Below are 11,963 nucleotides of genomic sequence, written 5' to 3'. Positions count from 1 at the left end.
AACCAAAATTTTCAACTTGGGGATTTCTGAACCGAAACCAAAATCAAACCGAAATTACGCTTTAATTGAAAACCTAAAATGTGACAGTTTGGTTGTGGTTTTTCGGTTTTAAACCGATTTTTTTACAAAAAAAAAAACCTTTTATTTTTCATAAAGTTGTTGAAAATTTATTGAGCATTTTAATTTTTTATAGGAACTCATAATTTTAACAAAATACAATATGTTTGGTACTTTTAACAAAAATAACCTTTATTTTTCATAAAGTTCTTAAAAATTTGTTGAGAAATTTTATTTTCTATAGTGGTTATATGGTTATATTGCATGCTATATTTTTACTAGCCATATTTTATATATATATATATATATATATATATATATATATATCTTATATAAATAGGTTTTTCAGTTTTTTTAGGTTCGGTTTCAACATAAAACCGAAACCGAAATTGAAACCGAACATTTTTATTTTTGAAAACCGCAACCGAAACCGAAAACCGAAAAACCGAACCGTTTATGGTTTTGGTTCGGTTTCGGTCCGGTTTTCAGTTTTTTGGTAATTTTTGTACACCCCTAGTTTGAATATGGTATGTTAGAATTGTTTTTTATTTTTTATTTTAGAAAGGAGCATGGTTTATTAATTAATAAAATTAATTATGTGTGTAATTGGTTTGTCGTTTTGAGTTACTAATGGTTGAAGCCAGAATATGAAAAGAAGTTGAGCGAAATTTTTTAGTTGTTCTCCTCCTAAAGAGGTTCGGACCATAGATAAGAAAAATGCATGGAAGAATTTCACAAGACATTGCATTGATGAGTCTTTTTGACATTTATAGAGGATATTAACTCAATTATAAGTTACATATGAATTTGGATTGAAATTGGAGATATAAATGGGTGAAAAATTACTCATTAGAGAATGGATTAGCCTTTTACAAGTTTATCGAGTGTTGCAATTTCTATCCCTTATGCCATTAATGAGATGTGAGTTTGCTACTAAGTGATTAATATAATATGTCGGGGCACCTACGACTTCAAATCGCTTTCCCCTTAATTATGTGTGTTAATTACTGTTATTGTGTGACAACTTTTATATCTCCTACATATCCTCTCAACTCTTTCCATTATCTTGTCAAGCATCTTATTATTCTTATTGGTGGTAGCTCTTTCCTTCATCGATTGCCCTTGTTTCCACACTCGAACTAGAAATCAAATTAAGAAATAGTCAAAAGGATATTGAGTTCTTATGTGATTGTTTTTTGATGGGAATTCTTAGATAGTAATATATTCTTAATTTGAACTTCTAAATTAAAATGTTGGAAGGAAGTTAAGGAAGATAAGTTTTCAAGTGTGCTTGATGCCCTTTTGAACTTCTCACCTTTTTTTTTCTTTTTTCTTTTTTTATGTGAGGAGAAATACTTGTAAGAGGAGGAGCTTTAAGCTTATGGGTAGTGGCCTAAGGACTAAGAAGCTATTGGCTTGAATAGCTTCTTCATATAGGATTCCAAACTCATCAATTACAACATGTTATATTAATATTTGGCCCCACTAAAATGAAATGGAACTCGCATCATTAGGGTGCACATAAAATCATATTTTTCATTTGTACGTGTCTAAGTACTAATGTGACATTTTACAATTGGCAGATTCCAAAGCTCACATGCGAGAACTATTCCTTGAAAAGTATTTTAGTTGAAGAAGGATGAGTCACGAACAACCTATCAAAATTTCAGCTCAATCGGAAAAGAAATCACCATCCGATCGTCTAGATCAAGTAGATTGCACATGCGCCTCCAATCCTAAAGCTACTGTTGCAATGGGGCTACTGTCCAAACCACAAAACGAAAGTTATAAAACTCCAAATGACAATCCGACCAACCATTATGAACAAGGATGAGTTACGAACAACTAGTCAAAATTTCAACTCAGAAGAACGAGAAATCACCATCTGATAGTCAAGATCAAGCTGACTGCGCAGACACCTTCAATCCTGAATTTTCAGCAAACAATTTTCTTCTCTTTCTCACTCTTTCTTAGCTGTCTCTAGGATGCACAAAGCTCTATTCTTCTTTTTTTTTTTCTCCTCCCCCATCTTCTTTTCAAAAGCCTTTATTTATAGGTTTGGATGCATTAATCATGACACTTAAATTCAACCATTCAATCACCTTTTTATTGTTAATCTCCCAACACCCCCATTTAATTTTGACAGTCAACCACCTTTTTATTTGTAGCTATTTTGTTGTATTGTACTTCATTTTTTTGATTTTTGTGCTGTTGTAGCTGTATAAAAATATAAAATGTCTTTTCTTGTTATATTTGGCCTTGGACAAAATTGGGTGTTTACAAAGGTTTAGTGATGTGAACCTATGATTAAACCCATGTGATGGAGCAACGAGAGGTGAAATAGTGTCGACCCCATGTTACTGCTCTCACGGATGTCTTATCATGTGGACCCACACCATATAACACCAATTCTAAGGATTTGTCTGGCACCAATTATGCAGAAGCGTTTTTTAGGAAAAAAGAAAAAAAAAAAGGTTGAATTTAACAAGTGTTGAAAAAGTTATGAAAGTTCATTAGTGATGTTTGGCTATATTAATTTGAAATAAGTGATATTTTGATACTTACTTTTATTAAATGATAGTTACGATTATTTTTAAGCATGTTTTAGATTACAAATATTTTTAAATTAACAATTTCATTAATAATTTTTTTAATTATTTATGATTAAAATTTAAATATTTTATATTTCAAAAATAATATAAGATTATTATTTTTAATTCACAATAATCTTGTTATTAATATTTATTTATAACATAATACTATCATATTAAAGTATGATAAAAATAATATTATTATTCAAATTCAAAATTTAATTTATTTTATATTAATTTAAATTAATAAAAAGTTCCCGTTCAATCCAAAATTGAATAATAATAACTAAAATACCATAATGGTAAAATAATATATAGTTATTTTAAAATATATTCTAAATAAAAATAATATTATTTATATAACTAAATTTAAATGATAATAATATTAATTTTTTGCTTAAAACTTAAATATTTTTTATTAATTAAAATAATATAATATTTTTATTTACTAATTAATAACAATCTTATTATTAATATATAACATATGTTTATTACATTAAGTTATATTAAAAATAGTGTTAATAACTAAATTAAAAATTTTAATTTATTTATTGTTAATTTAAATTTATAGATGGTTCTTTTTATTCATTACATAATTTAATCATATTTTATTAATAATTAATAGGTTATAATGCAGTTAAATAATATATGGTTAATTTTTAATTAATAATTATGTTAATTATTTTTTAATTAATATTTAAATATTTTTATTTATTAAAAATAATGTAATATATTTTTTGATTAACAATAATCTTGTTCTTAATTTATATCTATATTTATAACATATGATTATTGTAGTAACCCGAACCCGTATGAGTTCTTTTAAATAATTCTACAGAATCTATCTCTTGGGGCTCTAATACCATAGGTAGTACCTCGAACCTATAAATAATTTTACAGGAGAAGACCTCAAATACATTTTGTTAGATGTCCCAGCCTGGAACTATATACGTGCATCTCGCAGCAGATATACAATATAGAGTCAGAGGGGGGGGGGGTGAATGACACTTTTCGCTTATTTAAAATTTTCTCTACAAAATAAAATACTTGGCAAAAAGTAGGCAATTATATCACAATTGTTGGCCTTACAAGGCTTAAAATCTTGTTATCTTATTTTGATGCTAACAAACAAGTGGAATTTAACATATTTGAGAGTAATGTTGTCTCAGGGCTCATATATGAGAAAGTAAGGTCAAAGTACTCACAAGGATCAAATGAAACTTAAAAGAGTCAAAACATGGATTTAAAGATCAAAACATAGATTTAAAGATGATATATTAAAACTTGAAGAATATGAGGACATGAATGATTTGTTGAAAGCCAAGGAATGTTAAAGCCAAAAAAGTCAAAGAAAAGCAAAGTTAGAAAGCCCAAAGAATATTAAATCTTGAAGAACAAGAAAGAGTCAAAGCAAGCATGAAGACTTGAGTGTTTAGAATGTCAAGTCTTAGAAGTCTTTATGTAAGTACTTTAATGTTTAAATACCGCTTGAAATATTATGAAGTTCTTAAGTTAACTTCTTGAACCTAGATACCTTTTAAAATACTTTGAAAATATTTTTAAGGTCAAAAATTATTTTAAAAAGGTTAGAATCATTTTTGGAATGAAAAGCACCAAAAAAGAGTTTTTCCAAATGCTGTCAAACTTCAAAAGCAAAAAGAATGAGAATGATTTCAAGCATGACATATAAAGTTTTTAGGAAATCCATTGTAAGTATTTCAAAGTTAAAAATCGATTGAAATATGTTTTGAAGTTTTTCCAGGAGATTATGAAGACTTAAAAACCTATTTAGGATTATTAAAACAAGTTTTGATTAAGAGAGCAAATTAATTTTTTTATGGAAAATGTTTTCAGCAGCTTTTTGTTTGTTCAGATGACTGAACTTTCTGTTCAGATGACTGAAGTTGTAACTTCAGATGACTGAACTTCATGTTCAGATGTTTAAAAAATTACTTTAGATGTCTGAAGAATAAGCTCAGACATCTGAAGATTTTTTGGGAAGAAACAGAAACAGGCAGTAGCTGTTTAGATGACTGAACCTGGACTTCGGTCATTTGAACTCGACTCTTCGATCGTCTGAACCCTATCTTCGGTCATCTAATCCTGTGTCCAGTTCATTTTTAAAAGGGTTTCAGGAACTTCAGATGACTGAACTCGACTCTTTAGTCATCTGAACACTATTAACAAGCATATTTTTCAAAAGTTTTTAAATTCAAACTTATATTGCTTGGGCTCCAAACTTTCTAAAAACTTGGGAAATTATCAAAGGAAACTTTAGCAACAAAGAAACATGTCATGCTCCAAACCCGCAGGTGGGTCCCAAGTGTGAATTTAGTAACCTAACCTGTCTCTGTATCAATTTAAAACATACCTAATACAATACAAATAGAGGGTCCAACCCCGTGGGGTGAACGGATGCCCACATACATACGCAATCATCCATACTCATCCAAAATACGCAGCAGAATACGATCTTTTATATATAAACAGTATCATACGAGAGTCTATACAAACTAGGATATACATTTCCATAATTACAACACATACCCTAGGTGTCCACAAAACTATCTCGACAACCTGGATACCAAAACTCGTACCTAATAGATACTAGCAGTAGCTACGACACCCTTGCTCTCATATGCTAGGATGTTAATTACGGCTACTTGAGGGACCTGAAAAACATTGTACGTACATTTTGGGTGAGACACCTCTCAGTAAGGAAGAAAGCAGGTTATATCAGTGTGTGGCATACCAGTGTTATTTTACATACTTCATAACACTATTAAAGATACACTACAGTTTGAAACATTTCCATACAGTTTCATACAATTACATACAATTACATACAGTTCCATACAGTTCCAGTATTTTCACAAAAACCATTCCAGTACATACGATACCTAAAACATACGGTCAGTGTCGTCACACTAGTTCGCAACTACACAAGGTCACCTAGCCTCACAATGATTTCATTGCTACAAACGAAACTACGCTGTGACGACCGAGGCCCAATAGTGATTACATTGTTACATACGCAACTACACAAGGTCACCTAGTCTCACAGCGATTACATTGCTACACGTACAACTACGAAGCGATGACTCAGGCCCACAATGATTACATTGCCAAATAAGCAACTACACAAGGTCACCTAGTCTCACAATGATTACATTGCTACATGCACAACTACGCTGCGACGACCTAGGCCCACAGTGATTACATTGCTACATACGGTGTAGAACACACCCCTCGGTGACCAGCCAGAACATACTGGTGATAGTTCACACCCAGGATATAGAGCCGGCCACTCTCGCCCACGGTAGTTAACCGATACATGGCTGTTTTACAAATCCCTGGAATCATTTTGGAACTCACATTCCTATACATTTTAGTGTACGGTAATTAGCCATCACATAGCTGTTTCACAAATACTTGGAAGAAATACATACAACCATACATGCCACACTTATTTGGTTTACGACAAATTATATCATTCACAATTTCAAGTATACATTTTATGCAAATATGGATTACGGTCACCTCAATAATATAGTTTTAACACAACCAACAATTTTCCAAACAAAATAGAGATGATACCTGAAATCCCTAATTTTCCCGAAAAATTGTAACCCGAAAATCCCGCATTTTTACCCGATAGATTTTCCTAAATAAGTTATCAAAACATACATACGATCGTAGCCTACAGGCTTACCGATCCTGATTTTGAAAATGAATTGATATAAACCGAATCCCCTTACCTTAGCCCGAATTCCAACTACGAACTTTACGGTCCCCAAAACTACGAACTGAGACTCTGAAACCTACAAACCATAGTACAATACAGGCTTACAATCCGTACTACTACACATATACTGAATCAGAAACGAAAATCGAGCCTTACCTCGATTTTAACCCGAAACCCGAAATCGCTCAAAATGAGATTCCGATCTGCTAGAAATGTAAAGAATCCTTCACTGATTCTCGCAGTAACTTCGGATTCACGATTCCAGGGACGAACCACGGAGAAATCGAAGAGAGAGAGAGAGAGTTCCTTCTAGTTCTAGAGAGAGAGTATTTAGGAAACTTAGTCCCAAAGCAACCAAAATATCCCTTTATAGGACCTTTGACCCGGGTGGATTCGTCGATGAATTGGGGTCCTCGTCGATGAATTCTTCACTAGCCTCGTCGACAAATCGGCAGCCTCGTCGACGAGCCAGATATTTCACATTTTCTTGGACCTCTCGGCATTCACTCGTTGACGAGCTTCTGAATTTCGTCGACGAGAAGCCTTCAACCTTCGTCGATGAATTATGGCCTCGTCGACGAATTCTGTGCAAATTCTATTTTTACCCCTTCTTTACATACTTAACCCCTATATCATGGTTCAGGTTCTTACAACCTCCCCTCCTTACAAAAATTTCGTCCTCGAAATTTGCAATCTCTCATTGCAAACAAATTCATACTACTACATACATACATACTCTGAGAATATGGCGGCCATTTATACACAGTCCCGTCACGATACATACATACATACTCTAAAGAATACGGCGGCCATTTATACGCAGCCCCGTCACGATACATACATACATACTCTAGAGAATATGGTGGCCATTTATACGCAGCCCCGTTACAATACATACATACATTTCCTCATTTATGGCTGATGAATACCGTGGTCAAATACATACATGATCTTGGGAGCTTACAATACTACAAGACCCTCCTAGAGACTAACCACACAATTGTAATATGATAACAGAGGTTTACTTATATACATACATACATACATACTCATACCACCTTGCTATCCAAGTACTACTCAGAAAAACTATGGATACTTTCGGCGTATTTTCGTTTCCAGTTCCCAAGAAGCTTCCTCAACCTCATGGTTTTGCCATAATACCTTCACCAATGGTATTTCTTTGCTACGAAGCTTCTGAACTTTACGGTCCAGAACCTGAACAGGTATCTCCTCATATGCTAAAGTATCCCCAATTTCCAACTCATCATAACTAATCACATGTGAAGGATCCAACACGTACCTCCTCAATATGGATACGTGAAACACATTATGGACCCTTGAAAGTGCTGAAGGTAATGCAACTCTATAGGCTATCAGACCCACTCGCTCAAGTACCTCGAATGGTCCAATATACCTAGGGCTCAGCTTGCCCTTCCTCCCAAATCTCATCACCCCTTTCATCGGAGCGATACGCAGAAATACCTTACCTCCCACTTCGAACTCTAACTCACGACGGCGAACATCTGCATAACTCTTTTGTCGACTCTGAACTGATCTAATCCTCTCCTGGATCAAATCCACCTTCTCAGACGCTTGCTACACGAGTTCAAGTCCTAAAACCTGCCGTTCACCGACCTCATCCCAATACAAAGGAGATCGACACCTTTGACCATACAAAGCCTCAAACGGTGCCATCCCTATACTAGCCTGGAAGCTATTGTCATAGGCAAACTCCATTAGTGGCAGAAATTGAATCCAACTACCATCGAAGCCCAATACATAAGCCCGTAACATATCCTCCAAGATTTGTATCGTCCTCTCCGACTGTCCATCAGTTTGGGGGTGGAATGCCGTACTGAAAGTAAGCTTCATCCCAAATGCTTCCTGCAAGCTCTTCAAGAATCAAGAAGTAAACCTCGGATCTCGATCTAAAACAATGGACACGAAGTAAACCTCGGATCTCGATCTAAAACAATGGACACCGGAACTTCGTGCATTCTCATTATCTCATGCACATATAGGTCCGCTAGTCTACTCAAAGGGTAACTAACCTTTGTCGGTACAAAGTGAGCAGATTTCGTCAACCAGTCCACAATTACCCAAATAGTATTCTACCCGTGAAGCGCTGGCGGCAATCCGATAACAAAGTCCATAGAAATGTGATCACATTTCCACACCAGAATAGGCAAAGGCTGCAATGGCCCTGCCGGTCTCTGATGTTCAACTTTCACCTGCTGACACGTCAAACACTGCTATACAAACTGGGTAGTATCCCTCTTCATACCACTCCACCAGAAGGACTCGCACAAATCTTGATACATTTTCGTACTACCTGGATGTACCGTATACAGAGAACGATGTGCTTCCTCCAGAATCATCCTTCTAATTTCATCGTCGCCTGGAACACACAGCTTGGTCCCAAATCTCAACACACCTCTATTAGAGATGCTAAATTTCGCAGCCAAACCCTGCTGCACTTTTTCCACAATCTCAACTAACTCTGCATCATTAGCCTGTGCGGCTTTAATACGCTCATACAAGGTTGGCTGAATCACCAAGCTAGCAATGAAAGCCTGATGATCACCAGACACCATTTCCACGCCAAGGCTTCCCAGATCCTGCCTGACATGATGTTGAGCTACAACTGCAGATACTGCTGTATGTTCTGAATTCCGACTCAATGCATCAGCTACTATGTTAGCTTTCCCTAGGTGATAACTGATTGTGCAGTCGTAGTCCTTGATCAACTCTTGCCATCGCCTTTGCCTCATATTCAACTCTTTCTGCGTGAAAAAGTACCTAAGGCTTTTGTGATCAGTGAAAATCTCACACTAAACACCTTATAGGTAGTGTCGCCAGATCTTCAAGGCATAAACAATTGCAGCTAACTCTAAGTCATGCGTAAGGTAATTCTTCTCATACTCCTTAAGTTGTCGAGAAGCATAAGCTACCACCTTACCCTATTGCATAAGCACACATCCCAAACCCTTCAGGGACGCGTTGCTATAGATCACAAAACCCCCATTCCCCGAAGGAATGGTCAATACTGGAATAGTAACCAACTAGTGCTTCAACTCGAGAAAGCACTGCTCGCAATCACTAGTCCAGTCAAACTTCACCCCCTTCTTAGTCAATCATGTCAGAGGTCCAAACAATTTTGAGAAACCCTCTACAAACCGACGATAGTAACCCGCCAGTCCCAGAAAACTTCGAACCTCCTGCACCCTCTTCGGTTTAAGCCGGTCGACCACAGCTTCGATCTTGCTAGGATCAACAGAGATACCGCCCTCAGACACCACATGGCCTAAGAACACGACCTGATTCAGCCAGAATTCACACTTCTTCAGCTTAGCATACAACTTCCTCTCTCGCAGAATCTGTAGCACCAACCTCAAATGGTTTTCATGCTTTTCCGGACTCCTCGAATACAAAAGAATGTCATCAATGAACACCACTACAAACTGATCTAGGTACTCATGAAACACTCGGTTCATCAGATCCATGAACACTGCCGGCGCATTGGTTAACCTAAACGGCATAACCAAGAATTCATAGTGGCCGTATTGGTTCGGAAAGCGGTCTTTGCTACATCCTCAGACCGAACCTTCACCTGATGATACCTTGACTGTAGGTCGATCTTTGAAAAGACCTGCGTTCCTTGCAGCTGGTAAAAAAGATCATCTATACGAGGCAAAGGGTAATGGTTCTTCACCGTCACTTTGTTGATCTCACGGTAGTCAATGCACAAACGCATCGACCCATGCTTTTTCTTCACAAACAATACTGGAGCTACCCAAGGTGAAACACTAGGTCGAATGAATCCTATGTATAGTAATTCCTGCAACGTCTCCTTCAACTCTCGAAGTTCTGCTGGAGCCATCCGGTACAGAGTTTTAGAGATCGGTGCCTTGCCAGACAGCAACTCTATCATAAACTCCACCTCATGATTTGGAGGTAAACCAAGTAAATCCTCTAGAAACACATCCGGGAACTCGCTGACTACCCGAATGTCCTCGAGTCTTAACTCATCCTGCGGCGGTTCCTTCACACAAGCTAGGTACCCCTGACAACCATCCAAGAGTAACCTCCTCACCTGTAATGCTGATAAAATCTGTGGTGTTGTACGCACACACGATCTCATAAACTCATATTCCTGCTTCCCAGGAGGTCTAAACACTACTACCTTTTTACGACAATCAATCACTGCATAGCTGGAGAACAACCAATCCATTCCCAGTATAACATCGAAACCCGACATGTTGTATACTACAAGATTTGCCGGTAGCAGTCTCTCCTGAATCACAACTGGGCAGTTTCCTAACATCTTACTACAAATCATTACACTCCCAGTCGGCGTAGTTACAATCAACCATTCATCCAAAAGTTGGGTTTCAACCCCACACAATTTCACAAAACTAGCAGATATGAACGAATGGGTTGCCCCCGAATCAAATAACACAGCAGCTTTATTCGAAAGCAATAACATGGTACCTGTCACCACGTTCCCAGTGTGTTCCGCATTAGCTAGAGTAAGTGAATATACTCTCGTCGGAGCCGTGGTTGCCTGGTAATTCACCCGAGGCACCTGATTACTCCCACGGTTCTAGCTCTGTGGAGGCATAATCCTCCTCTGTTCCTGACAGCTCTTCGCCATGTGGCCTGCCTTACCATAGTTGTAGCAAACACCCCAGAATGGCTGACATTCACCATCATGCCATTTACGGCATTTGGCATATGGTGCGGAGGATGGATCCCCCTGAGAACTCGGCCGTTCGGTGTTCTGCCGATAACCAGAGCTGTAATTCTTCTTCTTCTTCCACTGACTCTGCTGATGACCACTCTGAGGACCAGAAGATACTGGCCTCTTCCTCTGAACCTGCCCTACCTCATCTCGCCGAAGGTCGGTCTCAACTATGGTGTCTTTATCCACCAGGACAGAGAACTCACGGATCTGTAGCATCCCTACAAGACGGCGGATGTCTTTCCTCAAACCCCTCTCGAACCTCTGAGACTTCTCGTGCTAATTTGGAACCAAGTATGGTGCAAATCAAGATAACTCGATATATCTAGCAGCATACCTCTGCAACGTCAAAGTTCCCCGCGTTAGGCTCAAAAACTCATTAGCCTTCGCGTCCCGAGTGGAGACTGAAAAGTATCTCTCAAAAAATACCTCCTTGAAGCGGCCCCACGTTATACCAGATGGACCAGCTCTCTGCCTCTCCAACAGACTCACTACCGTCCACCATCACCCTGCCTCCCCTGTCAGCTAGAAAGTAGCGTACAAAACCTTTTGCCCATCAGTGCAGTGGAGGACAGCCAAAATCCTCTCAGTCTTCTCAACCCAGTCCTTTCTATAATCGGATCGAGTCCTCTCGTAAATGTTGGAGGGTGCATGCGTGTGAACCTCTAGATGGTACACCCCGCATCAGCAGGAGAGCTCTCACTTCTCCTAACACTCCTCCCAATCTCTTGGATCTCCTGTCTCGCCAAACCACGAGACACAGAAGGAGACTCATCACTCACCGTCTCCTCGGAGGCACTCTCCAAGTTATTATCCTTGGGCTCCATTC

The sequence above is a fragment of the Malania oleifera genome, chromosome 6, assembly GCF_029873635.1.
Source record: "Malania oleifera isolate guangnan ecotype guangnan chromosome 6, ASM2987363v1, whole genome shotgun sequence".
NCBI classification, from domain to species: Eukaryota; Viridiplantae; Streptophyta; class Magnoliopsida; order Santalales; family Ximeniaceae; genus Malania; species Malania oleifera.
This window is presented reverse-complemented; position numbering follows the sequence as displayed.